Source organism: Phodopus roborovskii, unplaced genomic scaffold, assembly GCF_943737965.1.
Source record: "Phodopus roborovskii unplaced genomic scaffold, PHOROB, whole genome shotgun sequence".
Taxonomy (NCBI): Eukaryota; Metazoa; Chordata; class Mammalia; order Rodentia; family Cricetidae; genus Phodopus; species Phodopus roborovskii.
In genome coordinates, this window is record NW_026126604.1 from 5,109 (window position 1) to 29,155 (window position 24,047).

Here is a 24,047-nt window from a genome sequence, read left to right on the forward strand (position 1 = left end):
GCAGAATTCGCAGCTTGGTGGCTGTTCCCTGAGGGGAGGAGGGATAGGACGCTCCTGCAGTTCGGTTCCAGAGTGGAGGGGAAAGTCTGGAAGCCTGGGATCCTGGGGAGGACCGACCCATGAGGCATGTTCCCCTGGAGTTGAGCTTTGCTCTGGGGAGACTCGCGCACACACCCATTCCTCTAGCCTGGCGATCTGTGAGAGGGAGTTGAGAAGCCCTCTCTGATCCACCGGATCATCGCCGGAGGTTGCAGGCTGGGCGGAGATCTCCCCAAAAGAGCCGGGCCCCGTTGGAGTTTCCTCAAGTCGAGGCAGTGGTGCTGCAGCCCCAGCCACGACTAAATTCCTCACACCCTCCCTCTTTCTCCCACTCCGGCTCTGTCTGGCTCGGCACGGACCTAGCGGTGTCTCTCGTCCAAAGATCTCCAAGGTCAAGTACAGTCTTTCCTAATGAGAACAAGGAGAGGGGAAGACAGGGTGGCAGCCTGGGAGAATCGTCTGGGAGGAGCTGGGAAGTTCATGATCCCCCAGAAATGCCACCGCGGTTGGGGATGGCACCTACCTGCCCCGACACCTAAATGTGGATCGCCTTCCTGGGACCTAGTGGGTAGGGGGGGTGGAGTGGGGGAGTGGGGGAGGCTGGACAAAGATCAAAAGCATTTTGCATCCTGACAACCTCTATTTTAGAAAGAAGTTGGGCCAAGGCGTCTCTTTCTCCACAGGCCTGCAAGAGCTTTGTGTTGCATCATGCCAAGGCTTGCTCCAAGGCCCACTGATGAAGTTGGACCATGTAGTCTGTTCGCATGAGGGCACCCTGGGTGTGTGTAGCCAAGGACACTCTACTGTGAAGATCCATGTCTGTGAACCCCTGCTCACACACACCATGACTGCAGCAGCTAGTGTTGGAAATCTGTTGTGTGGGAGGTCTGGGCTGTTTGCTCCAAGGCTGTCCTTTAAAGGGCACTTGTTGCCTTTCCGTGCAGAACTTACTAGCAGTTTGTAGATAAGCCACATCTGTTTACATGGTCCCTAAATGGCCTACACCCTGCAGACAAGGGGTGAAGGCATATTAGAGGCAGACAGTGCCACCAAGAGTGTCAGAGGCAAAAGCACCGAGAATCTGAACATAAGCTCTTAAACTACCCTTGTAGTTGTTTATGGATACCCACCCCCACCAACCCATCTGTTTTTAAAGAAGTTGACCAACTGAGAAATACCTTGGCTACCATGTCATACAAATTACCTGCCCTAAACAGTGCGGTTTGGGTGCCATGAAATTTCCAAATTGCTAATGGCAAGTGAACTTCGTCCTGAGAGTCTCAGATGTTAAATAGGTGAAGTGCTGAGGGTTTATTAAACACTCCAAAATCCCAGACCCACAAAAAGGGAACTGCTGAATCCTAGACATGTCCTTCCTCCTTGAGTGTAGATTGCTTCTCCAGAGTGGTGGCACTGAGGACAACAGATGCCTAGCAAAGCTTGGACTTGAACACACCCAAATGAGCTCCAGACCCCATCCTGGAAAAGCATGTAAGGAAGGAGGTTTCTTTCATTTGGTTTTGTGTTTTTTCATTCTGTGACAATATGGTATCCACATGTTTTTGACAGATGTCCCTTAGATGTGGAGAGAGCTGACAGAGGTGTCAGGAAAAAATGAGCTCTCTGGTGGTGTCTTTGTTGGGAGGAAGCAAGGGAGGGAGGGAAGGCAGTTAATGGTAGCTGGCTGACTCTATGGATGGGAAGCCCGTCTTTGACCTTCTCAGTGCCTATAGCTGATAGAGAAAGCAGCAAGCTCCCATGAGCACTAGGGAGAGTCCAGTGTGTGGAAAACCAAGTGGTTCATGAAGTCACCTCTCGGATGGTCCTAGCAGATCATGAAGCTATTCTGACCACAGGAAAGACCTCTGCCTCTCATTTAAGAAAACTAGTACTGGAATACTCCATCCCTGTTGGAAAACTAGAACTTTAGTCACAAAGCAGTCAAGAAGTTAAAGAATTGTGCCTCCCTCGTTATTCAAAGAAGCAGATTTTAACAAGCTCTGCTCTTGGAATTCATGATCTCCATCTGGGAAAGGAAATGATATTTTGTAGGCCTACTAATAATTCAGCCAGATGCTGAGAGGAAATCTGTAAACTACTTATAATTGAAGGGTAAAGCAGAAGTGACAGAGGTGACAGATAGATGGCAGGTCCCTGGCTTTGCAGCAAGTGAAACCCTACAACCCCAGCTATGAGATGAGATGGCTGTCCTGCCACTCTTAGGCTTTGAAGCCGAGTCACTTCACCTCAAGACTCAATTTCTCCTCATGTGAAGGTGGACATTTGCTCTGCCACTACTGCTGTGGTAAAGACAGTCAAGAAACGATGGTATCCTGTCAGGTGTGGTGTGTAAAATACATGTTGTTAAGAGGGAAGTACACAATGCACTGCTGGTATTTACTTCCTATCCGAGTCGACAACATGTCTTATTTTGTCCTATACACTGACTAAGCCTAAACGTAGTGATGACTACTGGGTCAAAATTCCCTAAAAGTGGTCAGTAACAGCCTTGAGCAGACTCCAAAAAAAGAATGTAAGTCTCAAAACTTGGGATTAGCTGTGTGTGCCCCTAGATACACACCACTGCCTAAATGAAGTCACGGTCTTCATTTACAGATGAATAAAGAAAGGTATAAAACACTGAAGGAGAAGGGGAGCTATTTGCCTTTGATTGTTAGCCTCTTACTGACCTTCCTTGGCTTCTAGTGTCTAAATGCTTTTCTCTAAGAGATAGAAAAGAAACCTGGATTACTGGGCAGGAGGGACCATACACTCTTTGCAAGTGGCAAAACAAATGGATGCCTATAGTCTTTGGATCATACCAGAGCACCCCTCCCAGCCTGCTGCTCTGTCTAAACTCTGGGACATCTTCAGTATGTTCTTGGCACAAATACAGCATGAAAATGAGAGACTAGGATGACAATAATTAAAGCTCAGGGTTTGGAGCCAGGATGGAGCTACATCAGAGTTGTGGGTATGCAACCATCTGTGACCTCATGAGCAACTGGGATTTCCTTTTAGCTTCTCTGTCCTCCTGATAGACCTGTGTGTGACTTCATGGAATCATCACATGGGCTAAACAGCAGCAGCACATGACATATTGGCACAGTGCCTCAAGAATTGGGGTTCTCATTAGCCTGAATTAAGAGAGAAACTGCTATCTCTAAGGAAAACCGAAACATCTTTTATTACTATTGTGTTCTAGACACAGACAGAGCTAGTAGCTAGAGCCTGGGGGGGGTGAAGGATGGGGAGGGGGAGGAGGGGATGGGGGTCATGCCTGCTGTAATAAATCTTTGGCCTTTTGGTCTACCATGGGTAGCCTGGGAAGAGTAGCAACTAATTACCAAATATGGTTTATATTTTCATTAAATTAGTGAACACCGGTTTCCTATGATCTTTGGGGACAGCTAGATTTTGTAGCAAATAACAATAATAACAATAACAATACTTTTCCTATTTTTTTCTTTCAGGTGAAAGAGCAGAGTATAAGCGGCATAAGACATTTCTTCCAATGTGACATTAAGATGGATACTTTTTGCCTTATGGCCTCCTTTTTTATTGCCCTGGTAGGAGGAGTAATCAGTGACAATCCTGAGAGATACAACTAAACCTAAGCACCATGGGAGGGACTTCACCTCTTATCTGGGGACAGAATTCTAACTCTCCCAGTACCACTCATCAACCTACCAATTTGGTCCTGCCCAGCAACGGCTCAATGCATAGCTATTGTCCACAGCAGACTAAAATCACATCTGCTTTCAAATACATCACCACTGTGATATCCTGCACAATCTTCATTGGGAATGGTGGGGAACGCAACTCTGCTTAGGATCATTTACCAGAAATTGTATGAGGAATGGCCCCAATGCGCTCAGAGCAAGCCCTGGCCCTGGGAGACCTTATCTACGTGGTTATTGATCTCTCCCCATCAATGTGTTTAAGGTAGGAAATTCCTGCACTTTGCTGACCTCTGACCCCTTGGCTCTGTTCTGACTGGGAGGCTTGGTTCTGCTATCTTATAGCTCATTGGCGTTTAAGATTTTTATTGTTATATATTAGCTGTTTTCTAACTTAGTTGTTGGTGAAACGTATTTCCAGGGTGACCACTTGGGATGTTTCTTATTGCATGAAGTGGGATTCCCAGGCCAATGCTCCATTTTGTTGGCCCCTCCGACCATCTTGTGGCACCGATGACTGGAAGTTTCTTTTGAGTTTTTAAGTGTGGATGTACCAAGCTCCCCAACAAACGCAAGATTGAATATTTATTTTCAGTTATCTTTCACTCAGATGCTGCCTGAGAATACATACCCACAGCAGAGAGAAGTTTTCAAGTGGAAAGCTTCTATTTTAGTCTGGGTGCTCCGGGCAGATGACTGAGGCTAAAAAGGGCAACTGCATTCCTCTCTGTCTGGTAACTTGGAGATAACGTAAATCTGCAGGCAGGAGGCCAGGATTAAATTACTAACTAAAACCATTTAAAATAGGCCTGGTTACACCTTCCCACATTTAGCTGTAACATGTGTCCATCCCTGAGCTAGACAACAGTGGTCCAAAGACAATGAAGAAAAGGTTGATGCTTCCACGGGGAGTGATGAGTGTCTAAACATAGCTGGGGCTGACTGGCCTTAGAGACTATTTGAGGAAAATAAACTAAAACCAAAGAACAAAATATTCCGAATTAGCTATAATTCATTGTGAGGGAAAATTGCTGAAAAAAATAAACGGTAAAGAAGTTCAAATGAAATTTGCATACGTGTTCCACATTTTAAGAAGCACCTTCACCTGAAACCTAAGGAAATGCTTTCCCCAGACTTTCTTCTCCCCCCTCCCTTTTACCCCCTCTCCCTCTCCTCTTCTCTCTCTTCCCCTTCTCCTGCCCACATCTTCTAGTGTGAAGTCAAGCTCCTCACCTTTCTTCCCCCCATCCTCTTCTCCCTTCTCTCCTCCTCCTCTTATTTCTTTTCCTCCCCCTCTTCCTTTCCTCCTTTTCTGTCTAGAAATAAATTATTCTAGGTCAGTGACTCTCAAGAGGTTGTGACCCTTTAGGGGCTGGGCATCAGATGGCAACAGTTCACTACAGTAACAAAATTACAATTGTGAAGTAGCAATGGCAAGATAATCTTATGGTTGGGGAATCGCCACAACACAAGGAACTGTATTAAAGGGATCACACATTAGGGAAGGTTGGAGAACCACTGTTCTAAGTAATACAGTTCTAAAATATTACTTTAAACTGTTTTTGCCAATTAAATTATGAGTATGGGGCAGCCTGGAACAGCCCTGCCGTTTGTAGTAGATGTGTCTAAATCACAGTGAATTTTCATGGAGTATCACCTCAGCACGGGTGTTCTAGCACTAAGGTGGATTGTTTTGTTTTGTTTTGGGGACAAGTTTTCTCTCTTGCCTGAGCCACCCTGAGCTCCTTTGCAGACTAGGCTGGTCTTGAACTCCAGAGATCCTCCTGTCTCTGCTTAGATTAAAACATGTGCCAGCCCACCCAGCTGATAATTTTTGAATATTAACTATCTTTCAAACTCGTACCATACTTTATGGAAAGTAGGAAATTAGACAATGAATAATCAAAAAAAATTACACCAATTTCTTTCCTCAGAATAAGTATGTGAATGCATGTGATTTGCCTGTGGACATAAAACAGAATTTTGGACTAAATTAGTTGTATGCAAAGTTGGAAAATGAATAATTAATTTAAAATGTTTAGGATATGCTTCAAATTTACTTTTTTCTCTTAAAATTTTCCACTTATGAGTTGTCATGAGTACTTTTAATACCTCTCTACTTTCTTGTGATAGCCTTCTTCATGATGGTTTAATAGACTGTCATGGGTTTTGTGTCAGTTGGTTATTGGTGAATATTATTATTAACTCTTGATTGCTTACACATAGACACTGGTTAATGAGTTCATCTTTATCTCAGGAGAGTGATGAACTCTCTCAAATTAACTCCTGCTCCTGCTTTGTCTGGAAGCACTGCTCTATAGATGCAAAGCTGTTTCTTGGCAAACCAATAGATGCAGGGGCTGGGGCCAAAGGAATGGTTATCTTAGGTTGCTCCTGCCAATCAACACAGTGAATTTCATTTCTACTAGATAGTGAATCATGTTGCTGGAGAGTTCTGACTATTGTAGAAATCCAAAAACAAATTATGTTGTATTCCTGTAGCGAGTAGATTTGACACATTGTTGTCCAGCTCCATTGTTCTTCGCTTTGGGGACTCATGATCAATGCACCGTTATAATTTGAAGTGATATAGACAGTTTAGCCTATGGTGCTTTCACATCCACATGACTGTGGTCATTTTAATTCCTGTGATTTAAATGCAAACATGAGTCAGTGGGCCAGTAGTAGTTTTAGAAATTAAACCTTTTAAAAAAGATTTGAATATTAAAGTTTTAAATAATTATCTCAGTCCTCTTGCTAGGAGAAAGCATCACTGTCATTAGCTTAAGAGGCCAAGACAGTGAAGATATCACCAATATTCTGTCATCTCTTCTCCCGACAGAAGCCACAACCTCTGCCTTTCCTCTGAATTCTACCCAGACTAGTCAGGAGATGTCCTTCCAGGTAGTGTGAGGTCCTAGTCTCCATCACTGCCTCCTGCCAGCACACCCTGAGGCAATCTGGATCCTTCTAGCCACATTTGGTTCACTATGTCAGCACCTGTCCATCTCATCTTAATCACTGTATTAGATATCCAAGAAAATAACATGCAGATTTCTCTAAAATGATGGACACGTACTTTTCATCTCTCCTCATTACTGGAAGAATTATGTTGGAAAGTTAAATGACCTTTTAAGCTCTCTAAATAGATGAGTTTCAGGGCTGGGGATATGGCTCAGTGAACAAAGTAAGGAGGATCTTATGTTCAAATCCCTAGCACCTGAGTGAAGAGTCAGTCATGGCAGCACACCTGTAACCTCAGCTCTGTGAGTTGGAGACTGGTAGATCCTGCCTGCTTGATGGGCTCCTAGATGAAGCCAAAATGGAAGTGAAGTTTGGTAAGAGATCCTATCTCAAAAAGGTTAGTTTTCAATTGAAGAAGATAATCTAGCAACCTTTGACCTCCACATGTTCTGCTGGGAAAACTCACCTGCCACACACACATACACACACACACACACACACACACACACACACACACACACCACACATCTCACCACACACACACCACATATCATACACACACACATACACACACACAACACACATACACATGCATACAGATACACATGCATACAGATACACATGCATCACACACCACACACTCACACACTCACACACACACACCACATCACACACATACCACATATCATACACACACATACACACACACCACACATACACATGCATACACATACACATGCATACCCCCACACCACACACACACACACACACACACACACACACACACACACACACACGAAGGTTTTCTAGTCACTCCTATTATTCTGTTTAGCAATCACATCAGGGCTTTTTTTTTTTTTTAACTCACCAGATATTTTTCACTAAATAAACATATTTTTTTTGGTTGTAGGAATCTTTTTTTAAAATACTGTTACTTAAAAATGGCTTGTGTTCTTAGAATTTCAGTTTCACTACACATTGAAAGTAGGGGGTCACACACATACATGGGGTAATCAAGGCAAGTTTTCATCCAGGAATCACATGCTTCAAAATCATATACCCCAAAGTCTGTTGCACCTCAGACTCTCTCACAGATGAGAAAGGGAACATTGATAGCTGGCTTCCAGGAAGGGGAGCACCTGGTGTAAATGCTTCTTTGATCGTCATCCCTGTGTGACTTTCAATCCAGCCTTCCCCATGTGATGGATCAGAAACAGTGTCTTTTGCAGAAAGCTGATATACCTGGGATCGCAGTCTTCTCAGGGCACCAACACCTAATGGGAGCTAATGACTGAAAGGAGACTGTCTAGTTCTCAGGCTGGGAGATAGCCCGGTGGTTATTGCAGAGGACCGGGTTTTGTTTCCTCAGCACTCACACAGCAGCAGTTCCACAAGTGCCTGTATCTCCAGTTCTGGGAACCCAGCAACCCCTTTTGATCTCTGTGGGTTCCTGCATGCACATGGTGCACATAAATTCACACAGGTCACACACACATCACATAAAAATAATAAATAAATTTTTTCAAAAGAGACTTTGCTCTTCTCAAAAAAAAAAAAAAAAAAAAAAAAAAACAAAACACTGCCATGATTGACACTTAAGTACTGTTTTGTTTGATCTCCTAGCACAGAAGGGATAGATGGGTCAGAAATAGATTAAGTACCTTAGCTGAGTCTTAGTCCAAATGGGGGATCATAGGTTTTCCTGTGAAAAGTTCATCTGCAAAATGGGTCCTCTATTTAAAATTTTATCTTAAACACGTGATCTGAAACTGTTCTGCCTCAATCTCTGCCAACAGTGCTGGTTACATATTCAACCTAAGGAGTCTTGTGTCAGAGTGCAAATACATATGATCGGGGCAGTATGCAGACTGTACCTTAGGGCTAGCTAAATGAACTGCAGCTGAGTCAAAAGTAGCAATGTCACGAGAAGAATGAGAGGCTACCATAGTCAGTGTTCTGTCTGTTAACATTGTTCTCATTTAGGAAGGGATTGTACAAGAGTGTCCCATAGAGCAGTTTATGGAAAGGCAAGTGTCACATAGCTGAGCTGTTTCCCATCTGTCACTAGCCATGTAGCTTAGTGCCTTTTCATGGTCTCTTGGCATATATATCAGTGAGCTTGACTCCAAATAGGCGCTATCAAGGCATTTAAAGATCATTAATAAAAAACTGGGTAACATCTGGAGTGTATATGTGGCATTAGGAAGAAATAATCAAACAATGAAGAGAAATGGCTCCAGACCTTGCCTGCACGTAAACCCTCACATATGACTGACGAGAAAAATCACAGAAAAGATGCAACAAAACAGAGTGTGAAGCAGGCAGGACACAGAAAGCAAATGAATGTCACTTGGCTTCAGGTTTTCAAACACTCAAGGGCCTTGCAAGTGGTAGTGCTGAGGGGCAGCATATGACAAACTGATCAAAGGACAACCCTAATTTTTAGTGGCTCAAAAAGCAGATAATAGCATAATTGCAAAAGAAGACGAGTAAAGAGCATGAGAGAAGAAAAGAGTTTGCTTGCACTTAACAGCCTTTACTGCATATACGAGATGGATTCAGTTTGCCAGGAAAATGTGTTGTCAACATCCAACTTCAAACAATATAAAATTTGGCCAAGTATATTAATATGTTCTCACAAAACATTTGCATGGTGAGGATGGCAACACAATGCAAATATCTTCTCTAGTGCTTGAGGATCCAAACCAATCCCCAGTTAGCATATTGGTTAGAAACACAGAATGTACTAATTTTTATTCTTTAATGACTTATAAAATTATATCAGGTTAATATATGTCAGGATATGAGTTATAGATTATAAAAAAGTGAAACCTCAAAAAGTGGGGTTTGTGGGAGGGCAAAAGCTTGGCAGCATGTAGCTTCAGGATAATAATTTACCCAGATGTTCACACAGATGTTCCCATAAGCCACTGCGCCTTGCCTTTTAAGCAGAAACAAGAATGAGGGAAAACATGATGTATGAGAGACACAGGGTAAAATGAATGAGACTTATGGCCATGAGGAGAGGCAACAAGTCAGCTTAGAGACACAGGACCTCCATAGCAAAAAGCTCACGCCGGTGCAAAAAAAAAAAAAAAAAAAAATCTTTTTAGATAGTACGGTAGGTGAATAGTGCCTCATTTAGCACATAGCAAGAAGTAGATCCCTGAGGTAGGGTGTGCTAACTGTGATTACTGATTGTGTCCTGCTCTAAGCAACCACCCCTTACTGGGAAGCAGCAACCACGTAAGCAAATGCATTTTCTATATAAAACCACCAGGAGACATTTTGCCAATGGGAAGCCAAAGGCTCCCAGGGCCCTCTCAGGCAGAGGATCTGAGCAGGGTGGTAAACAAAGGGCTTTTACTTAAGGCCAATTACTCCCCATATTCACCCAGACTCTGCATTCTTGTACTAGTGGGGGGCAGTAGTACAACTGTCATTTTTATGGCGCAGCCAATCACCAAGACAGTTTGGGTCTTAGAAATAAGTTGTCATGACTTATACATCAACCACCTCAAACATACATGTTCAGTATTGCTTGTTCTGATCTGACATAAGCCTTGACTGTTGAAATTAACTTCTAATAAATTTTTTTCTTTCTTTTTAAAAAATATTTGTTTTTGTTTTATGTGCACTGGTGCTTTGCCTGCATGTATGCCTGTGTGAGGGGTGTCTTATCACTTGGAGCTGGATCATGGACAGTTGTGAGCTGGCATGTGGGGTGCAGGGAACTGAACTCTGTTCTTCCTCTAGGCTGTAAGGGCAGCTGGTGCTTGTACTGCAAGGAGCCATCTCTGATCCCTGTAATCAATTTTTTATGAGACCTTCAGATAATGATGGTCATTGATTTAACAAAAGAATCTTCATTTATAGAGTAGATATCTGTTGTCTATCCATCATATTTTCCAAGTTAAATTACCTATCAAATTCCATGTGTGGGGATCATGTTGTTTCCCACCCCTCATTGCATTCTTCAACAGAGAGAAGCAGACCTTTTCACTCATGCCAGTAGTGGTGTTATAATCATGAAATTAACTGCAGAAGCTTCCCTCAAATTTTAATAGAGAAATCCACTTCCTTTTGTCAAGACCTCTGTCCCTTGCGGATGCTTTGTTTCCCAGTGCTTATGTTTCCTCTCCAGCACCTGTCTCTCTAGGCTTCTATCTACTCCCTGACCTAACCAAGATCTCAAGATGGTCCATCAGCTTCAGATGATTTTCCCTCATGCCTCTTCTGGGCTTTTTTATTACACTTTGTGTTTCAGAACCCAGCCTCAGCATCTCTCTCTCATGTCTGGCAGCCATTCCTTACCCAGCCTAGGGTTTACTGCCTCCTAATGTGCTCCCACAGCATCCCACATTAATCCCATGAGACATCTACACATGCTCCATTGTATTTGCAAGTGTATTTGTTTGCCTAAAAGTTCCCTTGAGAGGCAAGTTGCCATCATTCCCATGTATCACTTCATCTCGTATGCCCAGCTTAAAATACTTTGATGAATGAGGTTTAAAAAAAAAATCACTGTAGTTGACTCTTTTAGGCTGCTTTTCTTCCAGACCTAGCAGACTTACTTGATTATTGAAGTTATTGACTTTCTACTCCCCCACCCCCACAAATCAGAATGTCTTGGGGCTCATAAAGCAAAAAAAAAATTGTGAGAAACAGAACACCACACTGTGACAGAAGAGACCCTCATCCCTTTATTTCTAGAGGCCAAAAATTCTTTTCCTATGGGTTCAGAAATTGTGCTATATAATTTCTTCTCTCTTTGGGAATATATAGTCATGTAAAAAAGTCTTTCCAAAGTTACTATGCAATACAAATTTACACTTATTTATGATGTGATTTAGATAGATATGTTTTAAACCAAGTGATTTAGAATAACAAAATGAGCATTCATTTAACAAAACATTTCATTTGCTTTTTAGAGAATAGGGAAAATGAGTTACATTTCTGGCATTGTGAAGACTTGCTCATTGCAAAAATCCATCGAAATGGCTTCTTTAAGAATAAATGTACAAGACATGAAATGACAGAGTGATAATTTATTAGCCAGTTCTCTGTTTGTTATGAGGATAAGTTGCTGTCTGGACAGACTTCAGAACTCTGTCCAGGTCTACCTCCCTCCCTTTCTGACTGCTCATTTCCTGTGTCTGGGAACCTCACTGCTTTCTCTCTCATAGTCATGTTATGTAATTACTCTCATGTGGGTCTGTTCTGCTAACCCTTGGCATTTGCCTTACAGCACGGTTTTCTCCACATCAGCGATGGCGGAATGGAAGCTGTTCCTCTGGCTCTGGGGGGGAGGGGTGAGATGGTTTCCATTATTGTTGGGACATGCTGAGAGGTAAATGGAGTCATGGTTGATAGGATTCCTCCATCAAAGAGCTCACCTCGCTTCCATACTGAACATAAAATGCACATATGGAACCAGTTTAGTTTAGACAATGATTTTCACATAATGTACATGTGCAAGCATGCGTATATATATGTATGTGTTGCCATGATTCCAATATTCTGACTGGTGGAGCCAGATGTCTTGGCTTTTTGATTCTGATGTAGTTTTGTGGTATAGGTTATGAGTTGCAGAAAGTGATCCAGTTAGTGTGGACTGTGCAAAGTAAGGTGAATGGGAGAGAACTGAATGTACGGCCTCTGGAGCTGAACTTAGACTAGAACAGTAAAGTGGACTGTTTTAGGAAGTCTCATCAGAATAGAGCAAACACCCTGCTGGAATTCTAAGGCTGCCTTCTGGACCCACCATGCTCTCTTGGGAGTGATGACGATGACTTCCTGCATCTACAGTTTTGTTTTTAACTGTGGCCAGTTTTTCCAGAGAAACTGTTCTGCACTGAGAAGTTAACTGATGAAACTAAGTGCAATAATAAAACTGACTGTGTCTTTCAGTGTGATTGTTGATAGCCTTGTATCTCAATTTCAACATCAACATTTTCTTTTAAATCTGGAGTGTTTAGACTCTCCCCTACTGTATCCTTTGTCTTCAGGATACTGGATCAGATGAGCCCTCAGAAACTCTTACTATTGATTGCACACACATTAGTGCAAATTCAGACTCTAAATTCCTCTTTCACTAGTGTTCTAGTTTTTTAAACAACTTGCCTAAGAGTAATGGGGAGCAAACCTCAAACTTTGCATGGCTCTTGCTCAAACTTGGGACTTGGGGCTGGGGAGATGGCCCCATAGTTGAGAATAATGCTGCTCTTGCACAGAACCTAGGTTTGAGTCCCAGAACCCCCATGGCAGTTCACAACCATCTGTAATTCCAGTTCTAGGGAACTCACACCTTTTTATGCCCTCCTTGGGCACTAGTTAATACCTGTTGCACAGATATGCAGTAAAATACTATACACATAAAATAAAGGTGAGTAGAGAAGGAACAATTTAAACAAAGAAGAACTACAATAATTTAAGTTTGTATTCACAGGCCAAAGAAATGGAAAAAAAAAAAAATAACCATTTGATTATTGAGTTTCATTAAGACTTCATTTCCCTAAATTTTCACTTACTAGACAATAAAGACATTGGGGAAATAAAACACACAGACAGCCTCCACCCTCCCTCGGAGAGCTTAGATATGAAAGAAGCACAGATGCAAGGATGGTAAATAAGTAAACACAAATGTAGGATAAATACTGAGAATAATAAAATAGGAAAAGAAGAAAGAAAATACATTAACTGTAAACTGGGTAGAAGAAGGGGACTCAAATATGTTACAATTCAACAAAATTGTATATGGGGAGCTGAGGGTGTAATCTAGTGAAGTGCTTGCCTGTCATACTCAAAGGTCTGGATTTGTCTACTAAAGCATTAATCTGATTAACCTTAATCAATAAAAACCAGGGAGTCAGATATTGGGGATAAAAAAAACCAGGAGCAGCCACCAGTTGCTTCCTACCTGTCTCCTTCCTCCATTAAAAAAGGCTGAAATCCTGTCTCCACACGACCTTATCACTTCCTGTCTCCACCTCCTGAGTGCTGGGATTAAAGGCATGAGCCACCACTGCCCAGCTTCTATGGTTCAAGGAGGGCCTATCTCTGCTCTCTGATCTCCAGGCAAGCTTTATTTGTCAGAACACAAACAAAGTATCACACAACATTTCCCCCTTTTTGTCTAAAAAAAAAAGCAAAGGTGTTAACTAACATAGAAAAACTATATGCAATAAACACAATAACTATATACAATTATATATAGGCAAAAATTACATCAACAATGTCCAGTCCATTTGCATTTGAAAAATTGAGAGAAAATATTCCATTATTTATTCTATCTTGGTGAGTTCAAAGTGTTGTGCTAATTCATTTTCTATCCTAACTTGTAGTACCTATCCAAAACTACCCTTTTATGTCTCTCCAACCTTACACACTTCACACCTCTTTTGTGAGTTTCTTTTCTGATTGTATTTACAAGATAAAGAAGCATTTCCTCATGTGTGGTACAATGTGTCATGACAAGATCCCATTACCTGCATCCATCACCATTTTCTGTGTTAGCAACATTTAGAATCTTCCCTCCCAGCACCATTTCTCTCTGCTATGAAGCCTACAGTTAAATGTTCTCAGGCATCTTTACCACAGAACATTACAGGTTACTCAACCCCAGCTGCTCTGTATCCGTTAGTCATCTCTTGATCTCATCCCTCCCTCCCCATTTCCTGGTAACCTCTATTCTTCTCTTTACTCATCTGGGATCATTTTCCAACTTCTAACGTGATGAAATGTTCTCCTTACCTTATCATAGCTTATTTTTCTAAACACAACACCTTTAGTCCATCCGTATCACCATGGACAATGGGGGCGAATTCCCATTCTTGTGGGACTTAAACATAAAAGTATACCTGCTATAAAATAGTTCTGCTGGATCAATAGAGAATTTTATTATTTGTGCCTAACTTAAAATAAGTCTTGAACATGTTCACACTGTCTAAAATCATTGCCTGGATGCATGCCTATTTGCTAAATATGGAATGTTATGCCTCTGTATCATGTGTGTTTTATGTCAGATAAAGGAATTTTGCAGAATGTATGACAAAGAGTTCTTTTCTCTTTTGCAGAATGCATGTACAAAAAGAAAGAGTTCTGTTCTCATAGTTAAATGTAAAGAGTTTAGTGGAATTCCTCTTTGGGGGGGTCTTTCCCTGACTATTTCTAGAGATTTTGTTTGTGGAAGAGAGCCCCATAAAAATTATGGTAGTGTCCCTTTACGGAAGACCATAATTTAAGTTATATATCCTGTAACAGAATACTTACTGAAAAGTGTGCTCTTGTGATGGCTCTTTGACTCCACAAAATGAGCAAACATGTCACTATAACAAGACAGAATACTTTTAGCTCACACACTCCGCCTCACCCTCATAACCCTAAAGGAATCCCTGTCCTGTCCAACAGCATGTGTGGGTCTACCTCTGTGATTCCTTTCTATGGATTCAACTTGTGCAATCTACTATGTTGGGTCTGGCTTCTTTGCCTTGTGCAATCTACTATGTTGTGTCTGGCTTCTTTGTCTTGTGCAATCTACTATGTTGTGTCTGGCTTCTTTGTCTTGCCATCACGCCTCTGACAGTCATGCCATGGTGGTGTTGGGTTATAGCTCATTTGTTCTCACTGTGAACATGGACTTAATTCAATTGTTATGAGATGTGCTCATATAGACATTCTCACGTGCATTCTTGTGCACACGTGTATGCACTTCTGTTGCATAGATAGGTATATACTAAATAGACACTTTAACATAGTTATTTATACTAATTCATTTATATTTTAGTTAACAAGTTTGAAGAACTATATCAGAACATGATACAGAATTATGACAAAGTAGTATTTCCTAGAAAGAATTTTTTTTCTGATTCAAAAACATTAGATACCCATGTAGCCTATTGTAAACTTGTCCATTACACTTCTTCACCTTTCAAGGAAACCTGTTATTCCTCCCCATATAGAAACTACCTGAGTCAACTCACACACTAAGAATCTGAGAACACAGAGAGAAACTGAGGACAGTTGTAACTTCAAGTTACACATATTTTTGATGATATGGACAAGTATTAAAGTTAGTCTGAATCCCAGGAAAGTTTTAAAATCTGTTTGTTTGTGACAGAGCCTCACTATGTAGTTCTGTCTAATCTGGAACACACTGTGTAGATCAGGCTAGCCTCTAACTCACCAAGATACAACTGCCTCTCCCAAGTACTGGGACTAAAGGCCATCTGGCTTGTTGAACTGTTTGAAACCATAGAACACAGAAAAAAATACTATTTTTAATAAATACATCTCTTTGAAAACATCTCTCTTTCTCCCAGCTGAAATTCCAAGTTAAATTAATCTCGAGAGATACAGAAAGAAATACAGAACATTTGGCTTCATTTTTCACACTGCTGTTTTAACACAGTATTCTTTGTAAGCCATAAGGTGCACACACTGGGAAGCACTGATGGAGGGTGCTGGGTTCACTTTAAACACTTCTAGCAGTCAGAACTGGGTTGGTGAGGACAATTTCTCCGAGGTTACTTTTGTGAAATGGCATGCCTCAGGTCTGTCTGTTTCTACACAGTCTGGTCAGTACACCACACTAACACCAGAAGAGTATAGCCAGGAGGACTAATAGTAAAAATTCCAAATTCTAAAATATAAACATAAATCTGAAAGAAAAAATTCCCCCTTAGCCAGCAGTAAAGCATACCTCACAACATCCCTCAAACCAAATTTGTTAATGCTGTTCACTGTGTTCATCACATTGTTTCCAAGTAGTAAGAAGAGCAGCACACCAGGCAGGCAGATTTTAGGTGGCGTTTACGTTTTCAGGAAGGGGAGGAGGGAGCCTGGCCCTCTCTCCAGGAGGTTTGTGCTAAACAGTAACTAATTAGTCTTGAAAGATGAAAATGATACAAAATTAAAAGTTCAATATGAACATTTCTGTACTTCATATTTGTTTGGATGGGCCAGTTAAGTTACACAGCCATGAGTAAAAGAAGTGAATTTTCTTCCACTAATACTGAAGAGGTCAGGGATGACTTCTCTTCCAGCTGGAGGAAGGCGTGTGGAGGTGGGACATACCTGCTGTGCTCCAATGTGTTTCACACTGTGTGCACGCTCATACATGGAATCTCATGACACAATGTCCTCCGTATGCATAGACCTTCGCAGACTGTTAGAGAGAAGGAAGGGAAACTGAGGGGGTGGAGAGAGGAAAGCAGAGTCAGATGATGGAAGACTCCCTAAGGCTCATCTCTTAGATGCCAGCCCTCAAAAGACACCCTGTGTGGATGTGAGGACCGTTAGATGCAGGGAGTGAGTTACACCTATGGTTCAGCTATGCAAGGAACACGGCTATTTATAACTTCACAGAGGGGGTCATTGCAATCAGCCATTGTCTTTAGCTACTTCTCTTTTGTTGTGATAAGACACCATGACAATGGCAAAATATAAAAGAAACAGTTTATTTGGGGCTTACAGTTTAGAAAGTGAGTCATGGTAGCAGGCAGACATAGCATTGGAGCAATAGCTGGTCCTCCAACATGGCCACACCTCCTAATCCTTCCCAAAGAGTTCTACCAACTGGGCACCAGATATTCAAACATCTCAATCATTCCACCACAGCTCTACTTGTAAGTGGAGCTGCACAGGCAGCCTCCAGTGGCTGCACCATCCACCATTCCCTGTTTGCAGGGCATTGGTGCACTGTCGCGAAGTGTTATAATCTAGTTTCCTGTGGAATCTCAGGAGACATAGCAGATTCTAGAGCTGATGTTATCTGTTAAAAAAAAAAATTCCTTTCTTAGCCACAATTGCTGGGTAAGTGATGAATGACCAAGACAGTTTTGTCCCTGGATTGTTTTTCGTGGTTGGTGATTCTTGGTCCAAGCCCACATTTTGTTCAGACTACCCCTTCTCCATGAAGTCATGCCTTTCAAGGACAGTTTCTCCTTTGGTACCAGATGCACTCTCATGTATATATGTCCCTACATTCAATAAAACATTTCAGAGGAAGTTCTAATTTTCCTTTCCTTTTCTTTTTTTTTAAATCAGAAATGCATTCACATGGCACACACACACACACACACACACACACACACTGGGCACCAGATATTCAAACATCTCAATCATTCCACCACAGCTCTACTTGTAAGTGGAGCTGCACAGGCAGCCTCCAGCTGCATGGGGGTGGGGGGAGAGAGAAAGAGTTTTCCTGCTGGACCAGCCCTCCCATTTCTGTTTCTTTTATGTGTGTGTGTGTGCGTGTGTGTCTGTGTGTGTGTGTGTGTGGGTGGGTGGGTGGGTGGGTGTGTCTGTGTGTGTGTGTGTGTGTGTGTGTGTGTGTGTGTGTTGGCAGGCTCCTTCTCTGGAGCTAGACAAGCCTTGACTTGAACTCGTGGTAATCGTCTTCCCTTAGCTTCCCAAACTCTGGGATTATAAGTATGAGCTATCATGCCTGGCTCTCCCTGTTTAGTTAGTTAGCTGTTAGCTAGATTTAATTAGTAAACAAAGTAACAGGCTTCTTTACAGCAGTCCTCCAAATTCCTCTCCTCCACCCCTCTATACCTCACTCCTGCTTGTCTTCACTCCATATTCCAGTTTCTAAATCAATATTCTGCACCTTGGTCTTTTCATTTGTCATTATATCCCAGAGGTCTTCGAGAATATATAAAATGATACTACTTCATTCTTTTTTACAGTTTTATACTCTCCCAGTGTGAGAGAACATCATAGCTTATACAATCATCTGTCCCAATCTTTTTGTTCTAATAGACAATACTATGATTATGGATGTATGCATACATTCTCCTAATAAGCAAGGGTATGCTGAATGCATGAGAAAATTCCTCACATGCGATTCCTAGAGCCAAGGGTCACTATGCACATTGCTTTGGCAACTATAGTCAAATTTCCTCCATAATAGTTACACCTTCTTGCACCCCCACTAGCAATGTAAAGTGTTTCCTAAACGTGTTTCTTAATTGAAATTTTTCTTTCTTTTGTATTGTCTTTTTTCAGTGCCAAGGCAAATGTTGAGAGTATAGGCCCCTGAATAAAGCACTTGCCACACAAGTGTGAGGTCCTAAGTTTGACTTCACGAGCCCACAAAGAAGAAGCCAGATACAGTGGCATGCATCTAAGACCAGTGCTCCCAGGATGGGTCAGGAGGTGGAGACAGGAAGGTTTCCGGGAACTGTGGGCCAAGTAGACTGGCATGCGCAGCACAAAAACAACAAAGAAACCTTGTCTCAAACAGGCTGTAAGCAAAGGCTTGTTCTCAAATCCGAATTCCACATGTGAACTGTACCGTTCTCTCTTCCTCCCTCCCTTCCTCCCTCCCCCTCCATCTGCCCTCTCTCTCTCAATCTCTCTTGCTCCTTCCACTAGTGCTGCTTGTAAAAATAATTAAATAAATTGGAATAATTTTGGAAAATGTATTGGGTCTCAGAACAAAATGTTCAACAAATCAATTACCTATGCTTAAAAATAAAGAAGACACCATTTTTTTTTAAATAGAGTATAACGCTAGACATTCTCCTGCTTTGGGGCAAGCAATAATGAACATTCTGAGTCAGTGAATTCTACGTTCTCATTATTACAGAATTCATTCACTTGAAAATTGTCAAGTCCATTCATACTAGATTATTGTTAATTGTTAGAAAAAAAGAATCTATGGCAAAATTTTTCCTCTACTCTACATCACAAAAATGTTCAAAATGAAACCACATTACTTCTGCCTTCTGGAAGAGATTTCTAATTTCAGATTGAAAATAAAGTGTGGCTGCTTTTGGAGATAATGGATTATGCTTTTTCCCAGAATCGAATTGTTAATTGTAACAACTCACTTCTGTTTAGTTTTCCTCTTACATTTTTGGACAAAGATTAATGAAAATCCCAGAAGCCAATTTGAAAACCTGGTGCAAACCCTGCCAGCCAGGCTACGGCTCCAGCGTAGCTGGAGCCTGAGATAGCAGACTCGAGTGTCATTTAGATGTGACGCTTTAAGGCTGATGTCACGTGGTGGCCATGAGCACGTTGAGTACCGTAACTAGCTTCACTGAGTCGCATTGGACTGAGCTAAGTGACAAGAACCCGTGTGCTGAGCCCTCACACCATGTGTGGGCTGAGGCCCAGTGCAAGCACAGATTCTAGGAAACAAGAATGGAAGGAGAAAGCTTCCATTCCCATGCAGAACTCCTCTCCCAAAGGCTCAGTGGCCTCCTAAGCTGTCCTGTGTCTCCTGCTACACTGTCCACTTCAGATGTCATGTCAAAAGTTAATGGAGCCTAGAGGCTATAACTGTAACAAAAAAGTGATGGCCTTAAAATCCTGGTTAAGGTTATAGGTTTGTTTTTTACTATAACAACAAACAAAATAAAACATCACCAAGGTTTCTATGTGATCTGGAATAAGTTATGTGCCATTTCTATCCCTTTAGAAGCATTCTGGGAGCCAGCAACATGACTCAGTGGGTAAAGTCACTTGCCACCAAGCCCAATGGCCTGAGTCTGATGACAGGGACCTACACATACACACCACACACTCATACTCACCACATACACACATACACAACACACACACACATTACACACACACATACACACCATAAGCATACACACATCACACACATACACACCACACACATATGCACACCATACACACTACACACAAACACACACACCATACACATATACCATAAACATACGCACACCATACACACATGTACATACCATAAACCTACACAAAACACACACACACAACACACATACACCATAAGCATACACATACACACACACACACACACACACACCACATTCACCCCACATCCATATACACACACCAATAAAAAATGTAAAAAAAAAATAAGTATATTGATCTGGATTCATTTTCTCTAACTTTTTGGTCTCAGGTCATTTTTGAATTCTTAAAAGTTGTTGAAGGGGGCTGGAGAGATGGCTCAACAGTTAGAAGTGCTTGTTGCTCTTCTGGAGGACCCGAGTTCAGATCCCAACACTCACCTCTGGAAGCTGCTGTCTATAACTCCAACCTCAGGGAATCTCTCACACCTTCTCCTGGCCTCCTCCACCACCTGCATGTGTGTGTTCACTCACACACAGACACACATAAATGAAAATAAAACAAACTCCTTTAGAGCACTATTGTGAGGCCTCTACAACTAGTTTCTTTATGACTATTGATATGTAACATATTACAAGTTAAAACTTGGATTTCTATAGATGATATACACTTAATTCATAAGAAAGTAAGGTAAACCCTTTAAATATGAGTCTAATCTTTATAGAGAAAGGGGTGTTTTTAAATAAAAAAAAATTAATGAGAAGAATGGCACTAATTTGAATTTGAATAAACCTCTTCAATATCTAGCTTAGTAAAATATTTGAATGTGAATAAACCTCTCTAATGTCTGACTTAATAAAATGCAGCTGAATTCTCCTAGTAGCTCCTGGTTTGGATCCGTTGAATTATGTTGTTTTGGTTTAAATACATTCATGATCACATCTGGCCTCTCCTATATAAGTAGTTGGGGAAGAAGAGCACATTAATGGCTTCTTCATATAATCATGGATATTCTTTCATATAATAGCCAAACTCTGCCACAGGCAGCTTTTGAAAGATTGACTTGGATACGGCCTGAGAAACTACTAATAAACTTTCCATACACTTGCATCGCACTCACGTGTGTTTGCAAGCATCTTTCGAAGCACATGTCTTTTTCACATCTGTCAGTAGACAGCTACTGGGTTGCTTTTTTTCTTTTAATTTATTTAATTCCAAATGTTGGCCTATATATGGTGTGGTACCAAAAATGCGTCCTCCAGCTTTGTCGCCAGGGATTAGATAGATTCACCCTCTAAATGGAGCTTTAAGACTGAAATCAATCAGACTGCACTGTCCTGACCAGTGTAATCTCGTATTATTTCCCAATGATACAGATTAAATGAGTCAAACTCACTTTAAAAACTTGAAATGTAACAGACCCTTGCTTAGAAGCTTAAAATTAATTAATTAAAATTGCCTGTGAAGTCACTATAATATTTACATTGTGGTGTTTATAGCCCACTGAGTTAATTTACCATACGGTTTAGATTTTCCTTTGAAAGTCATAAAATAGGCTTTACGTATTTAAAACATACTGTCTTGTGGCTTCATCTTTGGATTTCCCAAGTTCTGACAACCTTGACTCTTGTACAGTGGAAAGATAGAGAAATAAAAGACTAAGGCAATCAGTGGGAAAATAAAAGAATTGAGGCAACAGAATTAATCATTTAGGACAGGGAGAGGGTAGTAGTCAAGCTAAGAGTAAATAAAGCATCAATTTCAAAGAAACAAATTTCAACTGGATGTGAAAATAATATATAATTAAGAGCTCACTGAGAATCTGGGGGTGGGTGAATTCTGGTCCAGGAGACCAGAACCAAGACTCAAATATTTCAGCTGGGGCTGGAACAGGAAGCCAGGTTTCCACTGTTATCCCAGTACAATGCATCCTCCCTCCCTCTGTGTTAAAGGGGCCTGTGTGACTCTGATACTCTCTGCACTGCACGTGGCATTTACCAGGCTTCTGAAGCCGGGGGGCGCGGGGGGGGTGTTAAGATACATGTCATATTCACAGGCAGTCACTTAGTAACGAAGTTCTCCTGAGTTTGTAGGTTCTAATTTGTGCCTCTGCTGTTAGAACTGTGCAATTTCATTCTCTAATGAATTCCTGTTAATAGACACCCCCGGAGCACCCCATCTTCCTCCCTATAGTCTCAGCCACAGGACACCCATGGCACCATTTTCTTTATGCTGCATACCCTGTCTGTCTTGTCTTCACAGGGTCATTGTTTCCACTACACACAGATAATTGTGAACACATGACATACTCTACCATGGGGAGCTAGCTCAAGCTCTGAAGAATTTGCATATTAAACCCAGTGCATCAGCTGCATGTTTTCAAATACATGGTTCCCTTTTTCCTGATCATTGCCGCCATTGTCACGGTAACTGCTAGGAGACTACTAACAGGTCCACACCGGGGCCTCAGCTCCTTCGTCTGGTTATGTTTCGCTTTTTGCTTTTTTATCAGTGTCCTATCATAGAGATTTACGATTACAATAAAGTCTAGAATTTTCCGTTAGGTTTGGGGCCTTGCTGCATGTCTTTCTCTGAGCACTCATTGTCTGAAAATAGCTCTGCTTGCCTTTTATTATGACAAATCACTGGCCTCCAATCATAGCTTGAAATCCTTTCTCCATTCAGGCAGTCAGGTGACATGAACCTGTGCTCCAAAGTAACCTGCTAAGCCCTGGCCCATGAATTTGCTGCTGCACAGAACAACTTCAGTAGTGAGAACATCTCAGTTTTCTGCTTTAAAATTATACTCTTTGCACCAAGTGATCCTTTGGTTTATGTTTTCAAACTGGGAAGTCTTGGGTCCTTTGTTTCTGAATCAGTTACTCAAGGAGATACTGTGGTTCCCACCCATCAGGTGCCTGAGGCTACAATGAAAAGATTCATGTCTTTCCTCTGGGGAAAGACAACCTCTAGCTCTAGAACTCTGTTTTGTTTTTTCATTCAGTTGCTTTTGTTTTGTTTTTGAAACACTTTGTAGCCCTGGCTGTCCTGAAGCTTACTCTGTAGACCATGCTGGCCTCAAACTCACAGAGATCCACCTGCCTCTGCCTCCCCGGTTCTGGAACTAAAAGCATGTGCCACCACATCCAACATTGGATTTGTCTTTAAAAATCATTTTATGGGCAAGAAAGATGGCTCAGCCATTAAAGACTAGGTTCACAACCAAAAAAAAAAAAATCATTTCTTTCTGTTTTGTTCTCGTCTCTCTTTCCCCTGGTTAATAGTAACATCTATATGTTTTAGATTCTAGAACTTGAAGGCTTCAGTCAAAGAAATAAACAAATAATAGCAAAAAAAACCCTGAAATACTGAATATTCAGAAGTAAAAGATATAGCTAGCAGTTTAAAAAAAAATAGTAGCAATGATTCCATGATTTCCAATACAAGTCAGAGGAGTAAGGCAAAAGCCTCAACTGTCAGAACCTGCCCATTGCAGGAACCAGCATTCACCCTTGCTACCCACCAAATCCTGTACTCACCATGCCGTCACAGTCATTCAACACACCAACCACGTGGTGCAGATGCTCTTTGTCCAGTTTCCATTGGCTCTTCATGATGAGACCCGTGGCTTCTCCTTCTGTTGAGGTCCTAGTATATAGCTTAGAGCTTCAGGTGCCCTGATGTCTGCCTGTCTACTAGACAGTAAATTCCTTGAGGATGGGGGTCTCTTGATTCTGTGAGGTCTGCTGCCACCCTGTACCTGGTTCCTGCATACTCCTCCTTTACCATCTG

At 41.6% G+C, this 24,047-nt stretch overlaps 1 pseudogene; it reads left to right on the plus strand.

The window, feature by feature from the left end:
- The first annotated feature begins 3,566 nt into the window (after positions 1 to 3,566).
- Positions 3,567 to 24,047, plus strand: part of LOC127237550 (endothelin-1 receptor-like) — a 52,616-nt pseudogene continuing 32,135 nt past the window's right edge.